Genomic DNA, 9525 nt, shown 5'->3' with positions numbered 1-9525 from the left:
TAAATAAAAATGGTACTAGCAATTTTGTTAGAAATTCCCATCTGTACTATATGTGGCCTTCCCGAAGGATGTGGTGAGTTGTCTGCAGCTCTTTTATACAGTGTGTGCTTGGGCACGGCTTGCATATTCACTTGTTTATTTGAAATTATGAAAGTAGCCGGGGTTAGGCGTCCTAATGTACAAGTACCCTTTATACCTACGGGAAGCCATTTATATGCTCCTTCTCCGCATATCCAAAATGTACCTTCAGGCAGATCCCATAAAGCTGAGTGCTGTAATACCAATCTATGAGCCAAATCCACAAAACTAGATACATTCTGAAGCATACACCAAGAGGGTTTTTGTCCCAAAGGGCTACAGTACCCGGCTGCGGGATTCCCACATACAGGCATTCCTTTGACATACTCATCGGATTCATTACAAATCAGGTTTCCTGGCTTACTTGTACAACTGTTTGCATCACCTTGGGGGAACAACTCAGAATGTTCCCATTTTCTATTATGTATGTATCTTTCCAATACTACAGGTTTGAAGGCATCAGAGGAAGGGACGGTTGTACTGAAACTGAGCTGTAGATTTTCTGTGGGGACCTGTCCTAAATCAGTTAATCTAGTCTTATTTCTAGGTACCCATTTTCCTCCCCTGAATGCTAAATATTGTAGATGTGTATTACTCCCTGAGAGATTACCCTGCCACCAAGGAAATTCTACCCATCCCACAATTGGTATGGCGATTGTAGTATTCCACAGCCTAGTATTACCAGTTTGGTTGTTGGCCAGGTTGTCTGAACAATTAGGCCAAGCGAATATTTCTTCAACTGACACGGGAACTGCTAGAAAAGGTATACTTGTGGCTGATACTGGTGAATGGGTACAGATCCAACAATCTGCCAAAGATTGCATATTATTTAACAAATCATGCACTAATTTTCTATGATGTTGTACGAATCTATTGTTCAAAGGGGTTAGAGAATTTAGTCTTTCCCATGCCTTCGTCGTGGTTAATACTATTAACATCAATATCATGAGTTTTATACTGCTCTTTTGCAATGGCTTGCATGTATCCATGATGCCTTTCCTTCAAGCTTGACTGATGTAGGTGTTGTCAACAGGACTTGAAAGGGTCCGTCAAATCTTGGTTCAAGAGCCTTTCTGGTGTGTCTTTTCACATAGACTTGATCACCTGGTTCCAACTTGTGACTTCCTTCAGTGTTGTCAGGATCTGGAAGGGAAGCAAAAACTTGTGCATGCACCTTAGTTAATTGTTTCTGAAGACTTTGCACATAAGAAGTCAATGACTCAATATTTAATACAAGTTGCTGTGGAAAATAACATCCTAAATTGGCAGTCCTGCCAAACAAAATTTCATATGGAGACAGTTTAGTCTTACCCCTTGGGGTATTGCGTATTGAGTACAGGGCCAGTGGAAGGCATTCTGTCCAAGGCTTTCCTGTTTCAGCCATGGCTTTCTGTATTTTTAATTTTAAAGTTCCATTCATGCGTTCCACCTTACCGGAACTTTGAGGATGATACGGAGTGTGTAACTGACTTTCAACACCCAACATTTTCAGTACATTTTGAAATATTTCTCCAGTGAAATGAGTACCCCTATCTGACTCGATCACTTCAGGGAGACCGTAACGGGGCACCAGTTCGGCAACTAGCTTTACAGCAGTGTTTTTAGCTGAAGTCTTCCGAACTGGATAAGCCTCTGGCCACCCTGAGAACATGTCCACACACACCAACACATACTCATACCCATTACTTTTTGGCAGCTGGATAAAGTCTATCTGTAACCGCTGAAACGGGTAGAGGGGTCGGACGTGGTGTTTCATAGGGGTCTTTGTTGTCTGTCCGGGATTATTTGGCAGGCATATAGCGCATGCAGCACAATAGTCTCTTGCATAGTTGCCAAAACCTGGAGCCAACCAGACTTTGCCAGCAGTGTCATTGCATTTGCAGACACATGAGTAGGGTGGTGTAGTCCACCAACTACAATCGGGTACCAGGCTCTAGGTAGACATATTAGTCCATCTTTCTTCCAAATTCCCGCTTGTTCTTCTGCCCCTTCCTTTTTCCACCTGTCCCTCTCCTCTTCTCCTGCATCTTCCTGTGCTTGTCTCAGTCTATCTTCAGTATTTTCTGTGGGGTTTACAGTATGAACCTGTTGTAAGGGTTTAACTGCTGCTGCTTTGGCTGCTTTGTCAGCCCTATCATTTCCCCTAGATTCCCTAGTGTCGAGTCTCACATGTGCAGCTACCTTGATTACTGCTACTTCTTTTGTTTCTTGTGCAGCCTCTAAGATTTGTTTGATCAGAGAAGCATGTTTTACAGGTTGTCCTGACGCTGTCATGTAACCTCTAGCTCTCCAGATTACTCCAAAATCAAACACAATACCATGTGCATACCTAGAATCAGTGTATATATTAGCTGTCTGATTCTCATCTATTTTTAGCGCTTCAATCAATGCTGTTAGTTCTGCTTCTTGTGCAGACTGTTTCGGTGGAAGTGGTTCTGCTTTGAGAGTTTCAGATTCTGACACAACTGCATACCCTGTATGAAAGTTACCTGTGTCATCTGCAAATCTACTACCATCTATAAACAGCTCTAAATCTGGATTTTGAAGTGGTGTTTCGGATACATTGGGTAAGCCTACCGTTTCTTGTAAAATGAGCTCTGTACAATCATGTGTGTCTGTAGGGAAAAAATTTGCGTGTGGATCAGTGTCCTTATTCCCCCCTTCAGACTCGAGAGGTAGCAGTGTTGCTAAATTAAGAGTCTGAAGCCTTGCAAATGTGATAGTAGAGGGGAGTAGCAAAGAACACTGTAGCCGCAAATGTCTGGCCATGGAAATGTATTTTGGTTGGACCTGGTTTAATATCCCATAAACATCATGTGTAGTTTGAACTGTGAGTGGATGCTCTAGGACAATTTCTGATGCTTTGTCCAACAATAGTGAGACAGCAACAACTACACGTACACAGGTTGGCGCTGCTCTAGCTACAGGATCTAACCTTGCTGAAAGATATGCAATTGGTCTTTGTTTCCCTGCAAGCTTCTGGGTAAGAACTCCTGTAGCATGGGAATCAACTTCTGCAGCCATAAGCTGAAATGGTTTTGTGTAGTCTGGTAGCCCTAACGCTGGAGCTGAAACAAGGGCATCTTTTAATTGTTGGAACGAAATCTGACCTTCTTTTGTCAACAAATAAGGTTCACTTTTTACACAGTCATACAGTGGTTGCATTAGTTGACTGGCATGTATAATCCATTGTCTACAATGAGACACTATTCCTAAAAATGCTCGTAGCTGTTTATGATTTTTAGGCTCATTCATCTGTCTTATTGCTTCAGTTCTTTGAGGTGTAAGATGTTTTTTACCTTGAGAAATGCAATGACCTAGAAAGACCACTTTGGTCTGACAAACTTGTAGCTTTTGTCTATTCACTTTACACCCTTCTTTTTCTAGAAAACATAGTAAACTTACAGTGGACCTTTCTGCGGTTTCTAGATCTGGGCAGCAAAGTAGTATGTCATCCACATACTGCAAAATTACTACCTGTGGTTCAGGTTCAAACCTCTGAAGAACTGTTTGTAGAGCATTTGAATAAAGAGTAGGGGAGTGTATCATTCCCTGTGGAAGGCGTGTCCACGCCAACTGTTTGCCCTTAAATGTAAATGCAAACAAATGCCAACTATCTTGGTGTAAAGGAACCGAGAAAAATGCATTTGAAAGATCTATTACAGTAAATACATGAGAACTGGCTGGTATCTGTGATAGTAACGTATGAGGATTGGGTACAACTGGGGTGATTGGATCTAGAACTTTGTTTATTTCTCTTAGATCATGTACCATACGATATTTGGGCATAGAACTCTTATCAAGAGTTCTCTTCTTGACTGGATACAGAGGAGTGTTAGCAGGTGATTGTATCTCTACCAAAACTCCTTTCTCTCTGTATTCCTCTATCTGTTTTGTAATTGCTAGTTCCTGCTGGGCACTCACAGGGTATTGTCTGAGCTGTGGGAGAACAGTTCCTGGTTGCACAGATAGTTTTACAGGAGCTATATGCAATAGTCCTACATCAGTATCTCCCTGTGCCCACAGTGTTTCTGGGACCATTGAGAGGTCTAGATCTGTGGTGTACTCTTTTTCTTCAGTATAATCCTCAAAAGCCTGAATTCTGACATATTGTTCTAATGTTTCTGCATCATCAGGGATAGTCAGCATAACTGTGCCATCTTCCCTAAAATTGATGTTAGCTTCTAATTTCTTTAGGACATCAGTTCCTAACAAACATGTTGGGGCACCTCTGGCATACAAAAATCTGGATGCAAAACATTTAGGTCCTAATGAGACCTCTAGGGGCACAGTATATGGCAGTGTTCGAATTACCCCATCATAACCCTCAGCAAAAGTTGTTTGTTGTGAAATATCTTCCGGATTCGGAAGAAAATCTTGATTCAAAATTGAGGAAGTTGCACCTGTATCTATCAAAAATGGAATCTCTCTCCCCCCTACATTCACCTGTATCATAGGTCTTCTAGCTGGTAGGGAGGTTTGTAACACATCGAGTCAATCTGAATCTGGTATGGGACCATCTACGATGGTAGATTTCTGCTGGTTGTCCATTTGGGGAGGGTTATTTCTGGGAACAAATTTTCCTGACTTTATATCTGCCAACTTTTTCCTGCACTCTTTTTGGAAATGACCTGGCTTTTTGCAGTAATGACAAGGAAAATTGTGTCTTGCTCTCCCTCCTGTTGTGTTTGCTTGCGCTATTCTGACAGGCTTATGATTTTCTCTTAAATCCAACTCTATCCCTACGGCTTTTTGCCTAGCCAAGTGTGGGTCTTCCAAGGTTCTCCAATCAGGAGTTGCGGCCTTAAGTTTCTCCTTCACTTTTGGAGACAATCCATCTATGAAGGTTTTTGTAATTAACCTCATCATTCCTGGAGTGGTCAGATCTATTCCTTCATCTCTAAAGCTATTTTCTACCCCTAGATAATACTCATCTACTGATTGACCAGGTTTCTGAGCCACCACTCCCGTTGTTCCTCTCTGCCTCTGTTTCTGCCTCATGAAAATTATTAAGTGGTCTACAAACTGATTGCCTGATTCTACCGTTTGTAGGGCACCTTCTCCTGCTTGTCCTACTTGTCCTGCCTGTCCCACTTGTCCTGCCTGTGGCCTATGTCCCTGTAGATATGCCAGTAATTCCTGGAAGAGACCAGGAGTCATTTTCATTCTACATAATTCCTCTCCATCCGCCCAGACTCCTGCGTGAGTCTGCATAATTTGCTGTATATATTGTGCAAATCTGACTGGAAACTGGGTGGGGTCTGGCGCGTTATGCAAGAGAGACATACCTTCAGCAGGGGACCAAGGGAAATATTGCCGAGTTTGATGATACCTAGTTCCCATTACCCCGTCAGCATTTGTTTCCCTAAAAGGTCTTGGTACTACCCTAACAGGAGCAAGTACAGTGCCATGTCTAGGCGCACCACAGGCTAGGCAATCATTCCTCCAATCTGGATTTTGTTGTCCACAGTGTGAACATACCCATCCTCCTACCCCACCAAGATTGGGATACAAGGCTGGAAATTGTTTTCCTCCCTCTACTCCTCCAGATGGTACAAATGATTGGGCATTTGGATCTAGGTAAGATGGTGGAATACATCCTTTCCTTCCTATAGACCATTTGAAAGTGTCTGGATCATATCTCCAATTTTCTTCTCTTGCTGTTTTTGAGACTTTTATCATGCAGTGCACAATATCTTCCCACCCATTATCTTTAACTATTCCTCCTCTTTCTTTATTTACTCTTTCCCATTCTGTGCTGAACATAAGTGCTTCTGAAATTCCCAATTTTTCTCTTACCCTTCTAATCTGCTTTCTGACTGTCTTTCCACATCTTTCCTGTATGATATCTGCTGCTTCCACTTGTCCTAAGACGGTTTTTGTCTGTTTATTTCCAATTTTTCTTTTCAATATTAGCTATGACTACCCTAGGTGACGTTTGGACAACCACTTCCTCTGTTGGTGGCGTCTCGTTGCCTTCTCTCCTAGGGAGCTAAAATATTGAAAGGCTCGTCTGCTCCGTTTCTTCTAATATGCAGGACGTACTTAAGTGCTATTATGCACGCAAACAGACTCAGCATCACCATACAGATCACAAAACTCTCAGTCTCAGTTAGCATACTTGTCCCAGGCTCATGAAACCGCGTCCTGGGCTCATTCTATCAAACCTTATCCAGAAATAAAGGGTTTCAAGCACTTAGAGAGAGTCAAGCATGGGCGGAGGTCTCCCCGAAAGGACGCAACCACATGACCCAGTTAGGCTGACTTTCGTGTATAAGGCTTGTGTCCCAAATATTTTGGCTTATTTTCTACGTACTTTTGCTCTTCTTTCACAACATGCCACAACCTTCACACTGTTCACACACTGCCAGGGACAAGACTCATAAATCTATACAATATGGTAACCCGAGTTTTATAGGTATCTACTCACTACTAGACTAACCCAGCGTGACACGGCTCGTAGAGATCTTCCGGATAATACAGGGCAGATAAAAGAGAACTAATAATGTCTCTTACCTGGCCAGGTTTTTCAGTTCATTTGCCGTCCATTATCCCAGATCTCCGTTGTCCGTATCCGCAGGTGAATCTCGAGCAGATACTCTCGCCTCGGGTCCCTGTTCGGGCGGCAAGAAATGTTGAGTCCTTCTCCGTCCCTGGCTTCCTGGATGGGATCCAAATAAATAACACGCAGCACAAAGGTTGTGTGTTCATAGACAGGGATAGCCCTGGAGCCCGCGCCTCTCCTCACTGGGCGCTCCCCCTTCTTTATATAGATAAAAAGTTTAGACATTTTACAGACATGCGCACAAGCGCTCATATTTCACAATCACTTACAAAGCAAATCTTATTCTAGTGAAAAAGTTACAATTATTTGGCATGTAGATAAAAAGCTACAATATCAAGGAGGAATGTGCGCGTGATTACTAACAAAACAAAGAAAATGTCAAGTTTGCAGAAATATTTCTTGTTGTATACCAGATTTCTCAGGAAGAAGACAAAATGGATTCCCCGGTTCAGTCTGATCTCCACAGCTGCAATCTCATAACCCAGTCCTTGACTGGAAAGCTATGTCTGTGTTAAGCTGGGGATGTAAGGGGACGCATGGGGACGTACCTGTGGTTTCCATTTCATCATCTATTCCCTCTGAGATTCCTGAATTCTTGACTGAATATCGTGACGTTTTTGAAGAACCTAAGCTTGGTTCATTACCTCCGCACCGGGAGTGCGATTGTGCCATAGATTTGATTCCGGGTAGTAAATACCCTAAGGGTCGTTTATTTAATCTGTCTGTGCCTGAACATGCTGCTATGCGAGAATATATAAAGGAGTCCTTGGAAAAGGGACATATTCGTCCTTCGTCATCTCCCTTAGGAGCCGGTTTTTTCTTTGTGGCTAAGAAAGATGGCTCTTTGAGGCCGTGCATTGATTATCGGCTTTTGAATAAAATCACGGTTAAATATCAATATCCGTTGCCACTGCTGACTGATTTGTTTGCTCGCATAAAGGAGGCCAAGTGGTTCTCTAAGATAGATCTTCGTGGGGCGTATAATTTGGTGCGAATTAAGCAGGGGGATGAGTGGAAAACCGCATTTAATACGCCCGAGGGCCACTTTGAGTATTTGGTGATGCCTTTTGGTCTTTCAAATGCCCCTTCAGTCTTTCAGTCCTTTATGCATGACATTTTCCGTGATTATTTGGATAAATTTATGATTGTGTATCTGGATGATATTTTGATTTTTTCGGATGACTGGGACTCTCATGTCCAGCAGGTCAGGAGGGTTTTTCAGGTTTTGCGGTCTAATTCCTTGTGTGTGAAGGGTTCTAAGTGCGTTTTTGGGGTTCAAAAGATTTCCTTTTTGGGATATATTTTTTCCCCCTCTTCCATCGAGATGGATCCTGTCAAGGTTCAGGCTATTTGTGATTGGACGCAACCCTCTTCTCTTAAGAGTCTTCAGAAATTTTTGGGCTTTGCTAACTTTTATCGTCGATTTATTGCTGGTTTTTCTGATGTTGTTAAACCATTGACTGATTTGACTAAGAAGGGTGCTGATGTTGCTGATTGGTCCCCTGCTGCTGTGGAGGCCTTTCGGGAGCTTAAGCGCCGCTTTTCTTCCGCCCCTGTGTTGCGTCAGCCTGATGTTGCTCTTCCTTTTCAGGTTGAGGTCGACGCTTCTGAAATCGGAGCTGGGGCGGTTTTGTCGCAGAGAAGTTCCGATTGCTCCGTGATGAGACCTTGTGCTTTTTTCTCGCGTAAATTTTCGCCCGCCGAGCGGAATTATGATGTTGGGAATCGGGAGCTTTTGGCCATGAAGTGGGCTTTTGAGGAGTGGCGTCATTGGCTTGAGGGGGCTAGACATCAGGTGGTGGTATTGACTGACCACAAAAATCTAATTTATCTTGAGTCCGCCAGACGCCTGAATCCTAGACAGGCGCGCTGGTCGTTGTTTTTCTCTCGGTTTAATTTTGTGGTGTCCTACCTGCCGGGTTCTAAGAATGTTAAGGCGGATGCCCTTTCTAGGAGTTTTGAGCCTGACTCCCCTGGTAATTCTGAACCTACAGGTATCCTTAAGGATGGAGTGATATTGTCTGCCGTTTCTCCAGACCTGCGGCGGGCCTTGCAGGAGTTTCAGGCGGATAGACCTGATCGTTGCCCACCTGGTAGACTGTTTGTTCCTGATGATTGGACCAGTAAAGTCATTTCTGAGGTTCATTCTTCTGCGTTGGCAGGTCATCCTGGAATCTTTGGTACCAGGGATTTGGTGGCAAGGTCCTTCTGGTGGCCTTCCCTGTCTCGAGATGTGCGAGGCTTCGTGCAGTCTTGTGACGTTTGTGCTCGGGCCAAGCCTTGTTGTTCTCGGGCTAGTGGATTGTTGTTGCCCTTGCCTATCCCGAAGAGGCCCTGGACGCACATCTCGATGGATTTTATTTCGGATCTTCCTGTTTCTCAGAAGATGTCTGTCATCTGGGTGGTGTGTGATCGTTTCTCTAAGATGGTACATTTGGTTCCCCTGCCTAAGTTGCCTTCTTCTTCCGAGTTGGTTCCTCTGTTTTTTCAAAATGTGGTCCGTTTGCATGGTATTCCGGAGAATATCGTTTCTGACAGAGGTACCCAATTCGTGTCTAGATTTTGGCGAGCATTCTGTGCTAGGATGGGCATAGATTTGTCTTTCTCGTCTGCTTTCCATCCTCAGACTAATGGCCAGACCGAGCGGACGAATCAGACCTTGGAGACATATTTGAGGTGTTTTGTGTCTGCAGATCAGGATGATTGGGTTGCTTTTTTGCCTTTAGCGGAGTTTGCCCTCAATAATCGGGCCAGCTCTGCCACCTTGGTGTCTCCCTTTTTCTGTAATTCGGGGTTTCATCCTCGATTTTCTTCTGGTCAGGTGGAATCTTCGGATTGTCCTGGAGTGGATGCTGTGGTGGAGAGGTTGCATCAGATTTGGG

At 43.6% G+C, this 9525-nt stretch overlaps 1 protein-coding gene across 1 annotated transcript in view; it reads right to left on the bottom strand.

Moving 5' to 3' along the window:
• Positions 1 to 925: 925 nt before the first annotated feature.
• The window catches only part of LOC143818323 (uncharacterized), a 33094-nt gene continuing 24494 nt past the window's right edge, over positions 926 to 9525 (bottom strand). Inside the window, exon 2 of the mRNA XM_077299669.1 lies at positions 926 to 1221. The gene's annotated coding sequence lies outside the window, so the exon portion shown is untranslated. The remainder of the gene's footprint in view (positions 1222 to 9525) is intronic.

This window comes from Ranitomeya variabilis, chromosome 3, assembly GCF_051348905.1.
Source record: "Ranitomeya variabilis isolate aRanVar5 chromosome 3, aRanVar5.hap1, whole genome shotgun sequence".
Classification (NCBI taxonomy): Eukaryota; Metazoa; Chordata; class Amphibia; order Anura; family Dendrobatidae; genus Ranitomeya; species Ranitomeya variabilis.
This window is presented reverse-complemented; position numbering and strand designations above follow the sequence as displayed.